General features: G+C 37.2%; 1 protein-coding gene across 1 annotated transcript in view; it reads left to right on the top strand.

Annotated features, from left to right (window-relative positions):
* LOC134736837 (dapper homolog 1-like) overlaps positions 1-21,533 on the top strand; it is a 241,552-nt gene that overhangs the window by 153,866 nt on the left and 66,153 nt on the right. The window lies entirely within an intron of this gene.

The following is a 21,533-nucleotide window of genomic DNA, read 5'->3' as shown; positions in this document are numbered from 1 at the left end:
AATGTGAAAGGTGCACCTTGTACAGGCAATTCTGAAACTCTTAGTAAGAGCTGCTGGGACCGAGGGATAAAATAAAATATCTGCCGAAGAATTTTGCAATGCTGTTGAAATGCCAAAGTGAAACGAGAGTAGGGGATTGAAAGATTGCTTTTACCTGGGAAGCCACATTCTTTGGGACACATGTGATCCAAGTGATTGATTTAATTTTTCTACAACTTCAAAGCAAGCTCTACTGTGGTGAAATCAGGGAACAGATCATGCCAGAGGACAAAATAAGCTGAAGTAATTAAATACACAAGGCTGTCCTTCTCCTTGGCTCTTAAAACATACTGGGGTTCTTTAAGCCAGAAAAATTACTCATGGGCACCTTTCTGATAATCTTCACTTATAAAAACATTTTTTGCCAAAATAAAAATCACCAGATGATTATCTTATGTAGCCAGCACTATAGCATTAAAATAAGCTTATGAGCTTATTTTGTGGTGTTATTCTTGCTGCTTTGAATTCCTGGGCTGAAGGAATAGAATTCTGAAGATGACACAAGACCCTTGGGTCTATGCAAATGGCTATTTCGAAATAAAATATTTACAAGACAAGGGAACTATGTTTACTAAACTGTATTATATTAGGTATTAACCAAATATGTTTTCCTACCTTTTAATATTATGTCTGCAGTAGGACATAGAAACCCCTAAATGCAAGACAGTTTGAACTTTCTTCTCAAAATAATGATGATCTAACAGCGGTGCTATACTAAGCATAAATGTTTATCTGAGAAAATTCCACTAGCAATTTTCCTCTGGAGATCACCTTGAACTCTCTGTCTGATCTTTCCAAACTTTAAGTTGCCACTTCATTTTCTTTTCTTCTTAACATCATAACAAATGATCTTCTCTTTACAGTTTTACTTTCTCTCTGCTTCATTGGACTACCTTAAATCCAAATATGGGAGAAAATCATTTCTGCTCACTAATTAAACTTTGAGAGTTTCATGGTTCATTTGTGGATGTTATTAAAACAAAAACTATATGGTAGAAAGGGCAAAAGGAGGAAAAGTAGACTGTCTTCTAAAAAAGAGGTAGGATGCATAGTAGTCTGAGTTGTTATAATTTTGTTAAACAGACATTATAAATGTAATAAAAAGTTAAAACTTAATATTTACAGAAATTTTCTCATTTATTGACCTGCAAGGTGCTAAACTTCAGAGTGTCCCTTAGGCTGATGTAGAAAATACTCAGCATTTGGCTGGGCGTGGTGGCCCACGCCTGTAATCCCAGCACTTTGGGAGGCTGAGACGGGCGGATCGCGGGTGCCTGTAGTCCCAGCTACTCGGAGAGGCTGAGGCAGGAGAATGGCGTGAACCCGGGAGGCAGAGCTTGCAGTGAGCTGAGATTGCGCCACTGCACTCCAGCCTGGGTGACACAGCGAGACTCTGTCTCAAAAAAAAAAAAAAAAAAAAGAAAAAAAGAAAATATGTGGCATTTTCTTCATCAAGTTTCTATCAGTTACAGATTTGTGGTGGAGGGGGACTTAGATTAATCTTGAGAAAATAAGGTTTTAAACGTTGAGATTTTAAACTTTCAAAGTTTAAGAAGTGAGCAGAGAACATTTTCTCCCATATTTGGATTTAAGGTAGTCTGATGAAGCAGAGAGAAAGTAAAATTTCAAAGAAAAGATCATTTTTATGATGTGAAGAAGAAAAGAAAATGAAGTAAAGCTTAAAGATTTTCCTTTCGTGCAATCCACAAAAGGAAAAATGACATCTAAACAGAAGACATTTTTCATCTCTAATTGTCAAACTGGGAAAAAGGAGTGATTGACAGAACTGAAAAATGAAAAAGAAATAATATAACTGGTTGAGATAATGACTAAGTGAAGCTACGTTTTAAGGGATGTCAAGGCATATATTGATTCATTGAAATTTCTTTTCGAATTCCTGTGTGGCATGTTTCTTAGGAGCTCTGTTTAAATATTGCTGACTATCCACATCAACACAGGAACGCATGAGACAGAAGCAGAAAGCTCTGCCTCTGAGTGCCTCAGCCGTTGTGGGAGCTGCGTCCCAGGTACACATTCATATTTCTTGGCTTTGTGTATTACCAAACCTCTCTTCCCTTAAGGCTTGAACTTTACCAGGAACTTATTTTACATAAAAATATTTTCCTTATTTCAAAAACATTAGGTACTTTACTACTGAAATTGTTCTAGCTAAAAGATGAGGATCTGAGTGGGAAATTAACACTAGGTTCACATTAGAATTATTGTACAGCTGATTCCCTACTAGGAAGTGGCCCAGGGTATCCAAATAGGTTCCTTATCAGGAGTGATACAGTTAACTCCATAATATTATAAATAACCATGTCCTAAAAGACACTGGAATAAAAAGACAGAAAAAAATGGTCATATTGAGTTTGCTAAAGACAAAAGGGGCCTAAATTCAAAGATAAAAGGAAACTGTTATCTACTTTTCTGTCCTGCTGAAATGATTAACTTGGCTACAAAATTCAGATAGCAGTAATAGACATATAACAGATTAATAACATTTTTACTCTAATTTAGCACTACAGAGCAAAATACATCGATTAGTCAATAGTTTGTACTTCCATTTCCATGAAGAACCACAATACTACCAAGAACTCAAGAGAGAAATGAGAGCTCATGTCGACCCCCTCTCCACCCTCCCTCGGGCTTTTCTGTCTGTCACCATCATCATAAGGCATGATTTAAGTTTAGCAATTAAATTTGCTAAACTGCATTCAGCCCTGATAATAGCATAACACAGGCAAATGCTTTTTCTTCCTAAATGATAACATACAAATCACTATCAGATTGTCTTATGCCCATTAATCCTTAACCTAATTCAACTCCACAGTCTTGGATTTCTATTAATTCTCATCACTGTTTGAAATAATTTTTGCTTCTGCCTATCAAGCAAAGGTCAATTTCTTTTGTTTTCTGGATTTGCTTTGTAGTTTTCTGTTGTGATGACAGTTTTTCAAGTGTGTTTATTTTTAACTATGTTTCACTGTTAATTAACCATACTTGTCCAACCATCTTGTCCTGAGAGAATAAGTGAACATATCAACAGATCTCTTTGTTGTTCTGAAAATACTGTTGTGCATTGCTGTATGTTCTCTTGAACCATCATCTTGTTTGTTTTTCATGATGGCCAGCTATGCTTCCAGTTCTGTATCCTCAAAGTGTTCTGTATCCATCAGCAGCCCTCTCTTTTTACCACCTCTCTCTTTTTTCTTTTCTTTTTTTTTTTTTTTTTTTTTGAGATGGAGTCTCACTCTGTCACCCAGGCTAGAGTCCAGTGGCTCGATCTCAGCTCACTGAAACCTCTGCCTTCCAGGTTCAGGCGACTGTCCTGCCTCAGCCTCCTCAGTAGCTGGGATTACAGGTGCACGCCGCCACACCTGGTTAATTTTTGTATTTTTTAGTAGAGGCGTGGTTTCACCATGTTGGCCAGGCTGGTCTGGAACCCCTGACCTCAAGTGATCTGCCCACCTCAGCCTCCCGAAGTGTTGGGATTACAGGTATGAGCCACCATGCCCAACTGCTCTTTTCACCACCTCTGTGTGATCTATTTTCAATTGCTCTGCTTAAAAATGAACTCCTTCCTGCATAGAAATTCTAGTATCTTAGCCAATTCAAGCTGCTTTAACAAAATACCACAGACCAAGTGGCTTGAACAATGGAAATTTATTTCTCATTCTTCTGAAGTTCCAGATCAGGGTGCCAGTGTCACTGGGTTCTGGTGAGGACCCACTTCTCAGTTTACAGAAGGCTGTCTTTATGAGGTGACTTCACATAGCAGGGAGAAAGTGTGAGCTCTAGTCTCATTCTCTTCTTATAAAGACACTAATACCATCATGAAGATTTCACTTTCATGACCTCATCTACAACTCTCAAAGTTTCACTCTCAAAGACCTCACTTCCAAATCCCATCACATTGGGGGTTAACATTTCAACATATGAATTTAGTGGGGACACAAATATCCAGTCCATAACATCTAGCTATTAACAAATTCAAGCAATCAAATTTGCATAATTCTGAAGGGTCTACTCGTGCTTAAGAACTTCACCCATATTATATCACCCATAACAATATTTCATTTTTCCAAGATGAAAAAAGAACGGTGAACATGAATAAAGAAATCAATAATAGAAATAGTGTTATGGACATGTTTTTTCCTTTCTTTTGCTTTTCATTGCATTAAAAAAATTAAAACCTGAGTGTAGGATGAATTCCGATATATTTTGAAAGACAGGTCTGTGTATTTCATGTGATATATTTGATGTCTCTGCTAAAGTACTGGAAATCCAGGGAGATAACTGAAAAAGCAAAACAGTATACTGTGGAAATTTTCCTATAAATTAATGAGTAATTTATATATGGAGAATTGATGTGAAATACCCTAATTCTAATGATTTCAAGAAAAATTTTAAAAAAGAAAGAATTTGCTAGTAATAGCAGCTACTGAGTATTAAATGTTCTCTATACAATACGTTCTTTATATCACTCTACCTTATACTTAAAACATTTTTACAAAGCAGGGGTCATTACTCTCCTTTTATAATTGAATAAATTAAAACTCAAGAGAGACTGCCTTTTTTAAAGCCACACAGACTTTGCTGGTTGAATCTACAGAAATAGAATTCAGAGGCAGACCTAAAGCCCACATTCTTTTCTGTATTGCCTACCATCTCCTTAAAGAGAACTAGGGAAACAGAATTTCTTACATTGGCATATATGGTCAGAGTTAATTAAGATATAAAATATGTTCAAAACATTTTTCTTCCTTGCTTAGCACATTGTTGTAAAAATTTTGCATGGCTAACCTTTGCAATTTTTAAAACATACCTGCTTCGCTGAAATTTGAAACCTACTTCTTTAGATACTCTATTCAAAGGAGTTTCTACTGGGGAAATATTGGCGATTTCAATAAAATTATTCCTTGTTTAGAATTTCAGAGAGTTCCCCATGCTGAAGTTACCACTGGCGCCCCTTTCTCCTCCACTTCCCATGCTTGTCCCCATCTTCGTGGTTCCTTAATTACAGACTAGGTCGTGATACTGAATGACCCAACCACCACTGAACAAGTATTTTGCTAAAGTAAGCATTAAATTGTTTCAATGCAATGAAGTGAACAGTTTCGTGTGTCTGTGCCCTCAGCTAATTGTAATACAGAGAAACTTTCCTTTGTATTTTATAGGGACTTCTTAGTGACCAACAGAGGGATGATTCTATGGTTACCTTCATTAGTCCATTAAAATTGCTTTTTCAGGTGACTCACTAACAACTTTTCTTTTTACCTTTTCCAAATGCTAAAAAAAAAAAAAAAAAAAAAAAAAAAAATTTAAGTTGTATAAAACTGTTTTCCACATGGTTATTTTTGGAATTGCTTGAAAAACAAATTTTTTAAAAAAATCTTAATCTCCTGTAATAATCCTTTCCACTGAAATGTAAAGCATAATATGCAGCCTTGAATGAGGAGAACAAAGGGTCCATGACAAAAGTTTCTGGCCAGGCAGAGACTGCAATTAGTACTAAAAATGATAACATCAGATAAATAGGACCAAAACAGAGCACTTTTCATAATTTTATTTTGAATCCACAGCAATTCACAAGTTTAAGTCATGTTAATTATAAAAAGGAAGAGAAAAGGCACATAGGATAATAGATAATGTATTTAATGACTATGCTTAAAATAATATATTTTAATAAACATTACTTAATACTAGTCATAAGAACAACTTAATAATTACTAAGTTATATGAACAACTAAGATGATTAAGTGATATGATGATTAGTTAACCATATGATTTCAGCCTCCCAACGCCCTTATTAGAAAAGCCCTATTATTATGTCAGTTTTACTAGGAAACTGGAATTTACAGAGTTTAAATAACTGACAGAAATCCTCACAACAAACTGGTAAAAAAGCCAATATGGGAACTCTATTCTCTCAAACACCTGAGGCTACACTCTTGACCCACTATATGCTACAAGTCATTATAGACCTACCTGTAAACCTAATTGAAAGCTTGCATTACTGTGTAGTTTTATCTCTTATAAAGAACATAAGTTTTGGTAGATCAGAAGTAGTTCTCTGAAACAATGTCCTTCACATTGTGAGTTTTCAATAGGATTTTGAGCATTATAAGGAGAAATGAAGTGTTTCCATTTTCTGCAGCAAAATGCATTGTTTAATATGAGAAATCACAAGATATGAGGGAAATCATAAGATATAAGGGAAAAGTCCACATAAAGGGAAAACACATACAAGCGTGCGCGCGCGTGCGCGCGCACACACACACACACACACAATGTCCTTATAAGCAAACAATGAATATAGGAGCACAAGAAACATTTTCTCATGTAAAGTCGAAGTTAACAGGACAGGGAACAGGATGGGGAAAAGTAATTAACCGGGCAAATAGAGCTAAGCCACATTACTGATTAATTTACAAAACAATTAACTTTCCACTTAAAATTCAAATTAAGATTCTGTCTGCCTTAGGCAACCAGTGTTTGCAAATTTTAATAGGGCTAGACATTAAGTGCCTTACTTAAAACCAACTTTACATGGCACTGGGTGAGAATATTATTGGACCAAGCAGTGCATGGCATTCTCGGGTTTCAGTTATTTTTTTAAGAGAAAATATTACAATATATAATAATATGCTTGATGCACTAATATTTTTTCAATGAGAATATGAGTAAAACTAAAAGTTATTCAACTCCTCATCTCAAATATTTATAGAGATTTTGTACTTTCTGTAAAATTTTCAAGACAATGTCTCATAAAACATCTTCTGAACACTTATTTTCCAACCATTCAACAAGTATACTATGTACCAGGCCCTGTGATAGACTCTGGAAACCAAGAAATATGAGGCATAGTTTCTTTTCTTTGTAATTTTACATCCACAAAACTGAGGGGCTAGTGGAAGAAAGAACTGCTGAGTCAATTAACTTTGTCATCGGTTACACTTGTTAACCAACTATTCTTTTCACCTTGAAAAAGCATACAAGTGGCCGGGCGCGGTGGCTCACGCTTGTAATCCCAGCACTTTGGGAGGCCGAGGCGGGCGGATCACGAGGTCAGGAGATCGAGACCACGGTGAAACCCCGTCTCTACTAAAAATACAAAAAATTAGCCGGGCGCGGTGGCGGGCGCCTGTAGTCCCAGCTACTCGGAGAGGCTGAGGCAGGAGAATGGCGTGAACCCGGGAGGCGGAGCTTGCAGTGAGCCGAGATTGCGCCACTGCACTCCAGCCTGGGTGACAGAGCGAGACTCCGTCTCAAAAAAAAAAAAAAAAAAAAAAAAAAAAAAAGAAAAAGCATACAAGTAACCACATAAACAGGTGACAACAGCCACCCTTCACTCCATTGAAAAAAAGCAGCTTCCAGGGTTTTGATGTTTTCTAAACAAGATCAAACAATCGATGAAAAGCACTGCCAGGAGTCTATAAACATTCAGCAGAGGTAAGCTGGCTGTCTCACGTTTTCCACAACTTTCTGGTTCATGCAGCTGCTATTTCTTGTTCTTATCTTCCTTTCTCTCTGACCTATGTTCCAGGTATCTTTAGAATTGCTGCTGTGGGGAGCTGTATGTGATTATCTGACTGGCTTCTGGGCATCTCTCTCATAGTTTCAACTGGACTTTTGATGTCTCACACTGGACAACAACATTCTATCTCATTCCTATGTCACCAAACTGATTGGTCCCAACCCACACGGCCTCCTTCCTGGTCACGAGCTTGGAACGGAAGCACAAGTTACTTTTGTACACGGCAACAGGAGAGAATATTAGACTCAAAACAGATCAAAAAGAACATCTGATGTGCACTTCATTCTGTACATGAGGGGCTCAAAAGCTCCATGAAGTCAGGAACCACCTCTGTTCTATTCATCTTCGTGTCAAAGTACTTGTGTAGTGCCTGGCACATAGAAAGCACTCAGTATTTATCTAATACCACGCAAATCATGCTGAAATCTCTGTGCCCAGTTCTTGATATTTCCTTGGTAACTCTGGGAAACTATGACACCATAGACAAGTAAACTGCCTATTGCTTATTTATGTATTTGTCTTTTAAAAAATCTCCTAAAATAGAATATAAATGTCAGGGGCCGCATGATATTATCTTGCTCATAAATGTATCTCCAACTACTAAAACACCACCTGGTCCATAGTAAGAGCTCAGGAAATATTTGATAAATAAAAGAAGAATGTAATTTAAGAAAAATAACCTATGCACCCAGTATTGTAAAAAAAAAAAAATCTCTCCTATATATAAGTTATGTAATATTTTCAGTTTATTTTTTCAGGTCGATACTTAAGCAGAGAAGAACCTAAAATAATACTCACCTTTGGCTGTATCAGCCCATCACTACACCTTTGAATATGCCTTCTTAAGAGGTAAACTTATGTCCCAGTGGGTTCATGAATTTTACTTCAGCTTTCTTTAAGTTTCCTAAGTATACTCTGTGAACTGACCTTCATTTTCTCATTTATTCTATCTCATTTCTCTCTTCTTAGTATGCAAATCCCATTTTTCCAATGCTTACTATTATTAATCCAATATCCTTCCAATTACCATGGCAAATATTGATGGACTAAGAGCCTAGGCTACCATTTTTGTTTAATATATAATTTAACTATACCAAGGAATCATTAATTATAATTATTTTTCTCTAAGTATATTAACACAAATACAGAAAAATACAATATAGAATAATACATAACTAATAAAAATTAATACACATATACTTTTAAATTTTAGAAAGAACTTAGATGTATATTTTATGCAAATAACATATGTATGTTTTATGCACTTTCTCACTGAAGTAAGATTGGTTTTGCTGTTACTTTTTAGGAGATGTTTGATGTCTTAGGGAATTTTAGTGTTTTTTTGACCATCGCTAAATTAGAATTCTTATTAGTTAATGATGTTGCTAGGAATGGGATTTCATTTGGAAGAAGCATTAAGCTACTTAAATAGCAGTCTCAACCGTATCAGCCTACCTTTCTCAATTTGCCTTGTGATTTAATGTAAACTCGGAAAAGGGAGAGAACTTCGTCTACAAGTAAGTGAACGGTAAGTTCATCAGCTAGCCACTATTGGTGGCTTCTTCGGTTTCCAAAGAAGAAGCTGACTTAAGTATAAAACTTGAATCTGTGACTTTTTGTGGAAATAATTAGAAATCTGCATGGATTACTATTTGTTCCTGTGTTTCCCTTACTTTTCAATCAAATATTGTTTCAAATTTCATGCTAGCTTGAATAACTATTTTTATAATAAGCAAAACAGAAAAAGCTTACTTAAATATATGTTTATTATATCAAATTTTTGATAATAGCTATCCCCTGGATAGTAACCCAGATGTGTCTATGTGTTTGTGAAAAGAAGCCTACTGGGTATGATGTCATGAAAAATCACTTTCAGATATTGCTGTGTATTCTGCTATGTTGGTAGAATTCAGTACATGAGACTATGTTCACATAGTACAAAAATAAATAACATATAGTACAATTTTGCATATAACGTCTATCTAAATTCAAATATACTTCTTATCATTCACACTTGAGATCCAGATTCCATTTAAATAATATTAATCTTCTATCACATTCAAGAAATGTTACATATATTACTGTAACTAAATTAGGTTACTCCTTAACTTGGCAATGGAAAAATTCCCTTTGGCATGGACTCTGCCATTAAAAAAGAAGTTGGTGCAAGTTTTACAAAAGAAGGGAAATTTTCCTTGGGGCCATTCATAGTTGACACTCAGAAATTATAGTGGAGGAACACCTAGAATAGAACAGATTAGAAGAACAAGCAGCTGCATTTCCATACCTCCAAGCTCTGTTCTCACAGTCTGTAATCTAAGTACATTGAACTTCACTCATCTACATGTTCGTTATTTTCTACGGCCACACTTTACCATCTTGACTCTAGGGTTAAAATCCCAACTACTATGAGCCTTTTCTGTCAGACACTGGTCATTTTAGAAAATGTAAAATCAATTAACCAAGGTCAATTCTGAAAACCTCTCGAGTCCATTTTCCACGTAGAGAGAGAGTTCTCTGGCATAAATAGGTTCAGTAATTAACAGCTTGACTCAAATGTCATTTTGAAGGATTCATTAATTCATCTCTTCTTTAATTCATCGTATGATGATTACTTAGTAACTACAGGGCAGGCTCTGTTCAAAGTACTGGAGACCAGGGCTGGGCGCTGGCTCACACCTGTAGTCCCAGCACTTTAGGAGGCCGAGCTGGGCGGATCACTGAGGTCAGGAGTTCGAGTTGAGACCAGCCTGGCCAACATGGTGAAACCCCCATCTCTACTACAAAAAAAACCAAAAATTAGCCGGGTGTGGTGGTGTGTGCCTGTAGTCCCAGCTACTCAGGAGAATCACTTGAACCTGGGAGATGGAGGTTGCAATGAGTCCAGATTGCACTACTGCACTCCAGCCTGGGCGACAGAGTGAAACTCCATCCCCGCCCACCGCCCCCCAAGCAAAAAAAAAAAAAGTACTGGAGACCAAACCACGAAGAAGGCACAGTTCCTCCCTCAAGGAGCTTGCAGGCTAATCAGGGGAGAACAGTTGCTTCAGGCCTGACTGCCATTTAGAACCAGCCTTTCAGTTGGGTATAAAAATCACAAGATTTGTGACAAGCTGTCCCAAACACAAATGCCTGCAGGGACTAGGGAGGAAAGAGAAAAACGTAAAGCAGGACAGGTAAAAATTGTGTTTGTTCCTCTAAATGAAGCAAAAGCTACACAAATGCAGTTGATTTTGGCCTCATGGGAGTGGACTCTAGTGTTACTAGATCTTTCCATTCTTAACAAGTCAGAAATCTGTATTTTTTTTAGCCCTTCTTTGTTTAATGTTGCCACTAGTATGGGGTTTGAACAAAACATGTGGGACAAATTTGGCTCGAGTTTGGCCAGTTTCCACGTGTCAAAAACCAGTGACGTCTAGATATCAATTGCCATCAGGAAAGCTCCTTATTTGCATGGGCACTGAACCCAGCCATGTTTCAGATCCTCAGTCAACAACAGGAGAGCAGAACCTGCTGCTTCCATGGAATGTTATGAGAATTAATGGCCCTGTGAAGGACTTAGATCTCCTTGGATAAAGGAACTGTGCAAGTAAACATTGTAATCAGTAATATTATCTTGCACTGGTTGACCCAAACCATGGCAGGTCAGTTCTGCATGTTACATACAGTGGTGGAGAAATCAGTTAGAGCTATTCACTACCAACTCTAGAACTTTCCTAACACACCTGTAATTTATCTGTAAATTACCTAGAAGAGTTTGTAAGTCTCTTCAGAAAAATGCAAATCTGATTTCTAAAACCATCTTAATTTTAAAAGGTAATCTTATTTACCAACTGCTCATAAAATTTTTGTGGGGACTTGAAGTGTAGTTAAGTGTGAGAAAAGGAGATTAGCTGGTACATGCACACGTTCTCTAACAGAACACAGCCTGTCTGGTGGAGAGATGACAGTGAATGAGTCCCCCATCCTGATTTTCCCACTGCTTAATAACCCCCAAAACAAGGAAGTGGACATAGCGAAACTGGTCTCCATAGATTCACTTTTCCCATAACAGAGATTCTATTTTAACAAGGCTGTTAGTCAGACAAAACCCCTATTGACCTGTGGCAGCACATTGCATGCTTTCTCTTGTTTCCCCGGTTTTACCAGTGCCTAGGAAGCAAGCCAATATCAAGTGTGGGTCAGGCTAGTAGCTGGAGATATGCCCTGTGACTCATCTTTATCTTCAGTGTGCTTCTTTGAATATTGCACAACTGCCCATGACAGAGACACATTTTAAAGAGATCCAGACTACTCAGGCTTGAACAGAAAAGAAAACCTAGCATATGTTGAATGAATAATACAATCCAAACCAGTGATTTTTAAAAAGTGTCCTCTCAAATATTATGTATAAGGGATGTAAATTAATCAAGACTGCCTTTCCCCCATTAAAGGTCTATGAACAAGTTGGGGATAAATCTGAATAACTACATATGTAGTTACAATGGATTTCTGGGACCTCTGCCCTGATTGGAAACAGTTTTGTCTATGTCCCAAGTTATAATATAAATGTAAATAGAAGATGTTGGCCCTTGAGGCAAATACAGGATTCTTGAGCATTTCAATTACGAGCACTTTGCAGCATTGCTCCTTTGTATATACCAACTTGAGAAATAATGGCTCTGCCCCAAGTTTAAAAAATATCAAGCCCTGGGAAGAAATTGGCCCTATAAGAATATATATATGGCTACTTTGACCTTATGATAACAAGATGATGTCAATCACCTATTAAAAATAAGTAGGGTGGACGCAATGGCTCCCACCCATAATCCCAGCACTTTGGGAGGCCAAAGCAGGAGAATCGCTTGGGCCCAAGAGTCTGAGACCAGCCTGGGCAACATGGCGCAACCCTATCTCTACAAAAGATAGAAAACTTATCGGGGCATGGGGGTGTGCACCTACAGTACCAGCTACTCAGGAGGCTGAAGTGGGTGGATCACATGAGCCCAGGAAGTCGATGCTGTAGTGAGCTGTGGTTGCACCACTGCACTCCAGCCTGGATGACAAAGCAAGACTCTGTCTCTAAAAAAAATAAAAAAGTAAATAAGTAAATAAGCTCAGCTAGATACCAAAAAAAAAACCCAAACCTCATAAGCTCTTTTGCTGGAATTTGTCACAGCTGGAGATACAAAGTACCCAGTCTTGGAAAAGATTTAAGAACTGTGTTTAAGCTTGCCATCAATGTACAAACATTAAAATAATTAGAAATTCACATGGCAAATTTGAAACTAAACTAATAAAAAGGAAATTTCTGGTATTTTCTCCTAGAATTAAATTTTAAAATATGGTAAGATTGATATGCATAATACTCTTGCTTAGGATCTGGTCTCTTCCAAATAGAATTGTTCTCACAATAGCAATGTATTTTATAGTGGCCATACAGTCACGATGATCATCAAAGGGACAATAAGAATACACAGATAAAAAGAGTACAATGGGATTAAACACATTGTGTTTCATAGATTCATTTCTGACTTTCTTGCTAGTAATGGAAAAGTAATGCAGACTTACTTCATTTCCAAAACAGAGACTTAGTTATTTGGTTACAAGTTCATTAAAATACCAGATTTATTATCATGATTTATATATATATATATGTGCATATATATAGTATACATATGTATATATAGTATATATATACTATACGTGTATATATAGTATATACTATACGTGTATATATAGTATATATATACTATACGTGTATATATAGTATATACTATACGTGTATATATAGTATATATATACTATATATGTGTATATATACTATATATACTATATATGTGCATATATACTATATATGTGTATATATAGTATATATATGATATATGTGTATATATAGTATATATGTGTATATATACGTATATATAGTATATATGATATATATACTATATATATCATATATATGGTATATATACGTATATATGTATATATAATTATATATAATATGTATCAAATATGTGATTATATATACATATATATACAGGATATTATTAAAGTGATTGACAATTAATATTTGAAATATGTCTCTGTGTAAAATTGAGGTTTGAATAACACCTTGATTTGTATCCAGTAATTTGAGTTGTAGAATTTATTCATCTAAGCTCTAGAGAAAAGGCTGCCACCTACTGAAAATTAGGGTGTCTTCTTGGAGTCCAAGGATAGTACTGAGAAAACTCTACTACCGTTGTGGCCATTACTTTTTCTAAAAGCTACAAAATGAAAAGTGAGGCGCCATGATTATTCCCCTGGCATTTAAACAAATAAGGAGAGGGATGTACGTGAGATGGAGGGGCAAACGCGTTTTGTGTATGGAGGGTTCACCATAAAGTGAAAGGGTGGGGGTTGGGGAATCACTCAATAACAGTACTTAGAATTACCGAGACCTGCAATCTGGGAAAAAATTGGTTGGTGGACTAAAATATAAACAAGATACAAACATTGAGATAAATGGGGGGAAGATTAGAAGCTCTGAGAATAGAAACCACAGAAATATAGATGGGAGAGAGAAAGTGAGATAGAGATAGAGGCTAAAAATAGGGAGGCATTAGTAGTTCTGAAGAATGAAGGTATAGAGTTTATCTGACACCTTCCAGCCCTGTCTAGCATGTCTTTCTGTACTGCAGAGGCTCATGAGTGACATATTTCACACGCTGCCTTTCAGGTTATTCTGGATATTATTTTGACTTCAAATATTAGTTAAACTTGCAAGAAATTTGTTTTGACCCTGAGTTACATAGAAAGAGAGGATGGTTTCAGCACGTTCATTTCGTTGGCCTGGATGGTGACAGAGGAGCCATGTTCCTGGAGCCAGCAGCTTTGTTGATGGTTCTCTGACATGGAAAGAAGCTTCCAGATACTTCAACGTTTACATCATGGCAGAAGCAGTATCTTCTGGGTTGTCCAGTTTTCCTTGTGGTTTTGGGGATTATTCCTGAAGGCTGAGGCTAGTCTATTAGTTCACTTTCCCCAATAATTCTATGAACTGTGTATTTGTTTGGAAATACTTTTCTGTGGACACTAACTGGAATGGATTCATAGATCTCAGTAAAAAAAGTTGACTAGTACAGAAGGGAATACACTATGAACTGTATATTTGTTTGGAAATACTTTTCTATGGACACTAACTAGAGTGGATTCATAGGTCTCAGTAAAAAAAAGTTGACTCGTACAGAAGGAAATTGTTAAGTTGGTTGGGACAAAAAGAGGAGAGATCTTTCCATTTTTCATATAGTATTATTGAATAGGGCTGTGAGCTTATTTCTCACTCAGTTGTGGAATGTTAACTGATTAATCTCACAGGGCTTCTTTAGCCTTAAACTCTTATTAGTGGGTTTACTTTGAACATAAAAATATTCATATCCTATTAGCAGATAAATTCATTAGGATTCATCAAGATCCAAAACCTAGTCACATAGGAAACTTGATGAAGTCAAGCCAGCATGACAAAACTTCCTGATTCCAGGTTGACCCTTAACATTGATAACAGCTTTTGCTTTGTTTATTTTGTTTCTAAAGATAATTTCAAAAGCAATTTATAGTTTTTACTGGACTAGAGTTTCATAAAAGAACATGGCTGATAGTCTGTCACCAATTTGAATGCACAGTCAGCTAAAGTAGTAGGGAAAAGCTAAGTGCAGTCAGAAGCAGAAACAATGGTTCAGAGCTATACTGATCATATGAGGTGGAGGAGGTAACAAAAATGACTTTTCACAATATGACAAGGAATACAAATATGCAGAAGGAAACAGATTCTCTAATAGAAGATTAAATAAAATGAATGCAGTATGTGCTATAGAATTTAAGGTAAACAATAATTATTATAGGTCTATTGAAAGAAAAATAAACAGAATGCTGAGAAATGCATTGAGCTGAAGGACTGAGCAGAGCCCGTCCCAGCACAGCCAGTAAGCCCAGCAGAGCCCAGCAGAGCCAGTAAGATACAAAAGGCCAGGCACGGTGGCTCATGCCCGTCATTCCAGCACTTTGGGAGGCAGAGGTAGGTGGATCACCAGAGGTCAGGACTTCGAGATCCGCCTGACCAACATGGTGAGACCTTGTCTCTACTAAAAATACAAAAATTAGCTGGGCGTGGTGGTACGTGCCTGTAGTCCCAGCTACTCAAGAGCCTGAGGCAAGAAAATTGCTTGAACTCAGGAGGCGGAGGTTACAGTGAGCCAAGAGTGTGCCACTGAACTCCAGCCTGGGTGACAGAGTGAGACTCTGTCTCCAAAAAAAAAAAAAAAAAAAAAAAAAGGTACAAAAGAAAGATTCTAAGCAAATGCCCATAAAACACACAAGTGCTTTAAGTTGAAATCAGTATGTTGTTTTCTAAGGCACTGTGCTTTTAGGAAAAAGAAGTGCAAAAAAGGTTTTTTCAACCTTGTTAAAATCCACAAGTTTCTTAGAAGTGGCAATTTCATGGAGGCATCACAGTACTCCACTTCAAACTATACTATAAGGCTGTAATAACCAAAACAGCATGGTACTGGTACAAAAACAGACACATTGACCAATAAAACAGAATGGAGAACCCAGAAATAAAGTCACACGCCTACCACCATTTGATCTTTGACAATGTTGACAAAAATAAGCAACACAGAAAGAACTTCCTATTCAATAAATGGTGTTGAGATAACTGGCTTCACCATATGCAGAAGAATGAAACTAGACCCATACCTTTTACCATATACAATCATGAACTCAAGATGGATTAAAGATTTAAATGTAAGACGTCAAACTGTAAGAATCCTAGAAGCAAACCTAGGAAACACCAGTCTAGACATCAGCCTTGGAAAAGAACTTATGACTAAAACAATTGCAATAAAAACAACAATCAACAAGTAGGACTTAACCAAAATAGAGAGATTCTGCACAGCAAAAGAAACTGTCAACAGAGTAAACAAACATTCTACAGAATAGGAGAAAAATATTCACAAACTATGCATCTGACAAAAGTTTAATATTCAGTATCTGTAAGAAACTTAATTCATCAAGCAAAAAATAAATAACTCCATTAAAAAGTAGGGAAAAGACATGAACAGACACTTCTTAAAAGAAGACACGCAAGCAGCCAATAAACATGAAAAAGTGCTCAACATCGCTAATCACCAGATGAATGCAAATTAAAACCACAATGGAATACCATCTCACAACAATTAGAATGGCTACTATTAAAAAGTCAGAAGACAACAGATGCTGGCGAGGCTGTGTGGAAAAGGGAGCGGTTATACACTGTTGGTGGGAATGTACATTAGTTCAGCCACTGTGGAGAGCAGTTTATTGAAGCACTGTCTACAATAGCAAAGACATGGAATCAACCTAGGTGCCCATTAATGGTGGATTGGATAAATAAAATGTGGTACATATACACCATGGAATATGATGCACCCATTAAAAAAATGAAATCATGTTCTTTGCAGCAACATGGATGCACCTAGAGACCATTATCCTCAGCGGGAACAGAAAACTAAATGCTGCATTTTCTCACTTACAGAAGGGGGCTAAATACTGTGTACTCATGGACATAAAGATGGCAATAATAGACACTGAGGACTACTAGAGGAGAGAGGGAGGGGTGCAAGGATTGAAAAACCATTGGGTACTATGCTCACTATCTAGATGGCAGGATCAGTCGTACCCCAAACCTCAGCATCAAACATGTAACAAATCTGCACAGGTACCCGCTGAATCTAAAATATAAGTTAAAATTACAAAGAAAAAAGAAGTAGTATCAGGCTCTCAGTCACTGCCTGGAAGATAAAATAGATCTCACACGGGGAAATCCAGATCTTGCTGAAGCCACCCAAGTCCCTTTATGTTCTATAATTTCAATAATAGCTTCTGATGTGGGAGCTCTTTTACCTCTGGGAACATTAACCCACAAAAAAGTAGAGCAAAAGTGAGACTCCAATCTTTAACCTGACACAGAAACTTCTTGTAAAAGTCAGTAGGCCTTGAAAGAAGGTTAATATGCCACAGAATTTGGATTTATGGCTTTGATGGTGTGTGAATACATTGAAATGAAAACAGAGACTGTCAGTGGTGGAGAAGCTGAGGACCAGGAAAAGGACACCATGTTGCCACATCAGTATGTGATGTAATTTTTTCCATCACTATTTTCTTAGACACAATATTAAATGGTAATGTTACTTTTATTTAGGCCAATCAATATTACATATTGTATGATTTAATGCTGTAATTCAACTCGCCTTTCCCAAGAAGATAGTTATTAATGTAATGTTTAAATTGTTATCACTCTGTGTACAAATAAAAAGATGATGTTATTCTTACTTTCTAACAGGAGGGAGACTTTTTCCAGCCAAGGTGCTTTAGCCATTTCAACCCCTCTCTCCTGAATGGGAAGCAGATGGATAGTGATTGATTCCTGCAGAGAATGTTGAAACATTAGATCCAGTAGAGAATGCCAAAGAGCTGCAGCAATTCATGGGTAAAAGGGAGAGTTTTTCAGAGATATTACAGGGAAGTGTTTTTTTTTATCTTCCATCTCTCAATTAATAAAGATTTGAGCAAATACATAAGCCATGACCAAAATTTAACAAGGAAAAGCCTGAGGATAGCAGCAGAAACCCCAAAGTGAATAAGGGAAATGAGAACAGCATGAGATTCAGCAGGGAAAAAGTTTGCTTAATTCTACCAGGTTTAAATTCCTGCCAGTTCCTTGAGAAGGAGGAAATGAAAAAGGATTCAGTGTTCCTCTAGGTATCCTTTACGGGGCTGTATTCGATATAAACATGTTTTATTGCAGGCAATAGAGCGAATCACCATTTGATTAGGGTGGAGGGCAGATTCTATGCCATCAGTGCCTTGAACTTTGTTCAGTGCCTTGAACATTGTTAAAAGCACAGTCTTCATGTGTTGAGTTACCTCTACTTGCTTTATAGAAACAAAATTTCCTCTAACATACCATAGATGTAGGTTGAATATGTACAGTTATATAGCCCCATCACTCTGAACTCTACGTTTCTATACCTCATCCGATACAATGGCTCAGTTCTCTCCCTGGGTCCCTGCTCTTGTTATGAGGTTATGAGACTAGTATGTCATTACCTTTAGGAGAAATATAATGTTTTAATTCACTCTACAAAAAGGATTCTTTGTTAATAAAAACAAAGATGCACTTTACTATTACTACTATTACCACTAGTCAATGTCAATGGCTACTGTTTATTAAGAACTTACTTTGTGACAGTCATTATAATCCATTAGTGTACATTATCATAATTGGTTAACACACCTCCAGGTGGTAAGTATTTTTATTATTAGCTCCACTTACATATGAGGAAACCGCAGCTTAGTGAATTTAAGAAATTGCTCGAGGCTACACAGCTTGTAAGTGGTGCACATGATTTGAACCCAGTGAATCATCCCTTTCATTGACTACTTTGTTCTTCGGGAGGAAGCAGTAACTTAGAAGTAATTCAAAGTATTATTGCTTAATCAATGACTAATCTCCTGAACCAACTTTCACATATTAAACACAGATAGATATATAGATGTCTTTTCACATAGCTGTGTTTTAATCTTGGAAAGAAATATAAATATCCCATTTCCTCCTCATAATAGCTATTGAGGAGGATATGATAGGTTTTATCATGTAAAATTTATCATGGGGTAATTGAAGCTCAGAGATATATAATCTGTCTAAAATTACACAGCTAATATTTGGCAAAGCTTGAGTCTTCCAAATTTAGACTTTTTTTTTGCCAATCCACAAGGTTTACCCAAGATAGTCTTCCAGTAAAACTATGCCCATCTGTCTCAATCCCTGATTGCTGACCTCCTGAGATATTTTTAAATCAGGAAACGCTTTCAAACTGATTAGCTAGTATTTATAAACTAGTGAGCACTAACCACCTCAGAAAGGAATTTGAGACTTGTCTTAAACACAGAAATGATCAGGTCATTGCCATCAGTGTGGCCCCTATGACGACAGCAGTATTTAGAAAAGCATATTTCAAATGTTTATTAAAGTCATAGAGAAGAATGATATACTTTACATTGCATCTCATTTGTCAAGAGTGATTATGATAGCTTCGCAAATCAAGATCGCTGATGAAATGGAGGAAGTAATTGATGTGAAAAATATTCTGCATGTTTATGTGATCAAATACCAAAGGTTCATGGTTTTACTTTTCAAAATGAGCTTCTGCATATGGCCAGAAGTATACAGTACAGTGGTGTGCTGACGGTAAGGATGAGGGGAGGTGCCAGGGACATATGTGTCTGGGGAGTGACAGGAAATACCTTTCTGAATTACCAACTTTCTCAAAAATTGAGGAGAAATAAAACGAAATGACTGAACTGGTGCTATAAGATACTCATTAGAATATTGAAACAAATACACAACATGTTAGAATGAAAAAATATTGCATCAATTACAACAAAATAAGACATGGGATTTCTAGGAGATTTCATGACTGCAAATGAAGGTGTGGCTAAGGATTCACCTGCCATCTCTCAGGGACATGCCTTTCTTTGCTTTTGGGAGCTATCACTCTGGAAGCTGAGAACTAATTTAGGGAAAATCTGGAAAAGATTTTAGTAGAGGAGGAAGCTTTGGTTTTCTTTCCATAAAGTCAGTGAATCAGGACATGGAAATTTCTGGGAAGACTTAATGTGTCAATCTAAAGGAAAAACTGAGGCCAAATTAATATAAGTAGAGTGTTTATTTGGGCCATGTTTGAGGACTGCAGCCTGAGAGGATAGATGCAAATTGCCTGGAATATAGACTCTGATTAGAAGCAGTTAAAAGTGAGTTTTAAAAATGTTTGTATTTGTGTATTTTTTTGAGACAGAGTCTTGCTCTGTCACTCAGGCTGGGGCACAGTGGTGCAATCTTGGCTCACTGCAACTTCCCAGGTTGAAGCGATTCTCATGCCTCAACCAGGCGAGTAGCTGTGATTACAGGCATGCACCACCTCACCTGGCTAATGTTTGTACTTTTAGTAGGGATGGACTTTCACCATGTTGGCCAGGCATGTCTTGAACTCCCGGCCTCAAGTGATCCACCAACCTCGGCCTCCCAAAGTGCAGAGATTACAGGCGTGAGCCACCGCACCTGGCCCAACTACATTTTTAAAAGAAAAGAAGAGGCAGTTCCTAAATGTTTTTTTTTTTTTTTTGGTTTTTGTTTTTAAATGTAGTCTCGCACTGTTGCCCAGGCTGAAGTGCAGTGGAGTGATCTCGGCTCAATGCAACCTCTGCCTCCCAGGTTCAAGCGATTCTCCTGCCTCAGCCTCCCGAGTAGCTGGGACTACAGGTGCGTGTCACCATGCCCGGCTAATTTTTGTATTTTTAGTAGAGACGGGATTTCATCATGTTGGCCAGGATGGTCTCGATCTCCTGACCTCGTTATCTGCCCGACTCGGCCTCCCAAAGTGCTGGGATTACAGACGTGAGCCACCATGCCCAGACCCTAAAATGTTTACCAAGAATTTACATGAAAATAACATAAGCTATTGATTGACTACATATTGTTCTTTATCTCACAAATTCCAGGAACATGACAGTAACGGACAGGGCAGCCAGTCAGAAACAAACTGACTTTAAACAATTGTCCCTGAGCATGGGTGACGAGGGAGAAAAACCTGACTGAGGTCCCATCTTCATGTCTCTCTGGGCCTAATAAATTTCACATGCCTCACATAGCCCAGACTGCTGTCAGCGGTTTTGCTTTTCTTGTAAGCATCTCTCTCAGATGAGGGACTTTTTGATGTTACGGTGTTCTCTGAGACTCCCAATGACTCTAAAGTATTTAAACTTTCCAGCTAATATTAAAAGAATCTGAAGACACAGCATTAAAAACTCAAAGGAAAAAAAAAAGAACACTTACCATTGGTTTATTCATTAAGTTCAGATTTTCAGGACCCAACTGGATAGAGCAGATGGCAAATGG

The sequence above is a fragment of the Symphalangus syndactylus genome, chromosome 5 (assembly GCF_028878055.3).
Source record: "Symphalangus syndactylus isolate Jambi chromosome 5, NHGRI_mSymSyn1-v2.1_pri, whole genome shotgun sequence".
NCBI classification, from domain to species: Eukaryota; Metazoa; Chordata; class Mammalia; order Primates; family Hylobatidae; genus Symphalangus; species Symphalangus syndactylus.
Note: the sequence above shows the minus strand (reverse complement) of the source record. Positions and strands in the feature narration are given on the sequence as shown.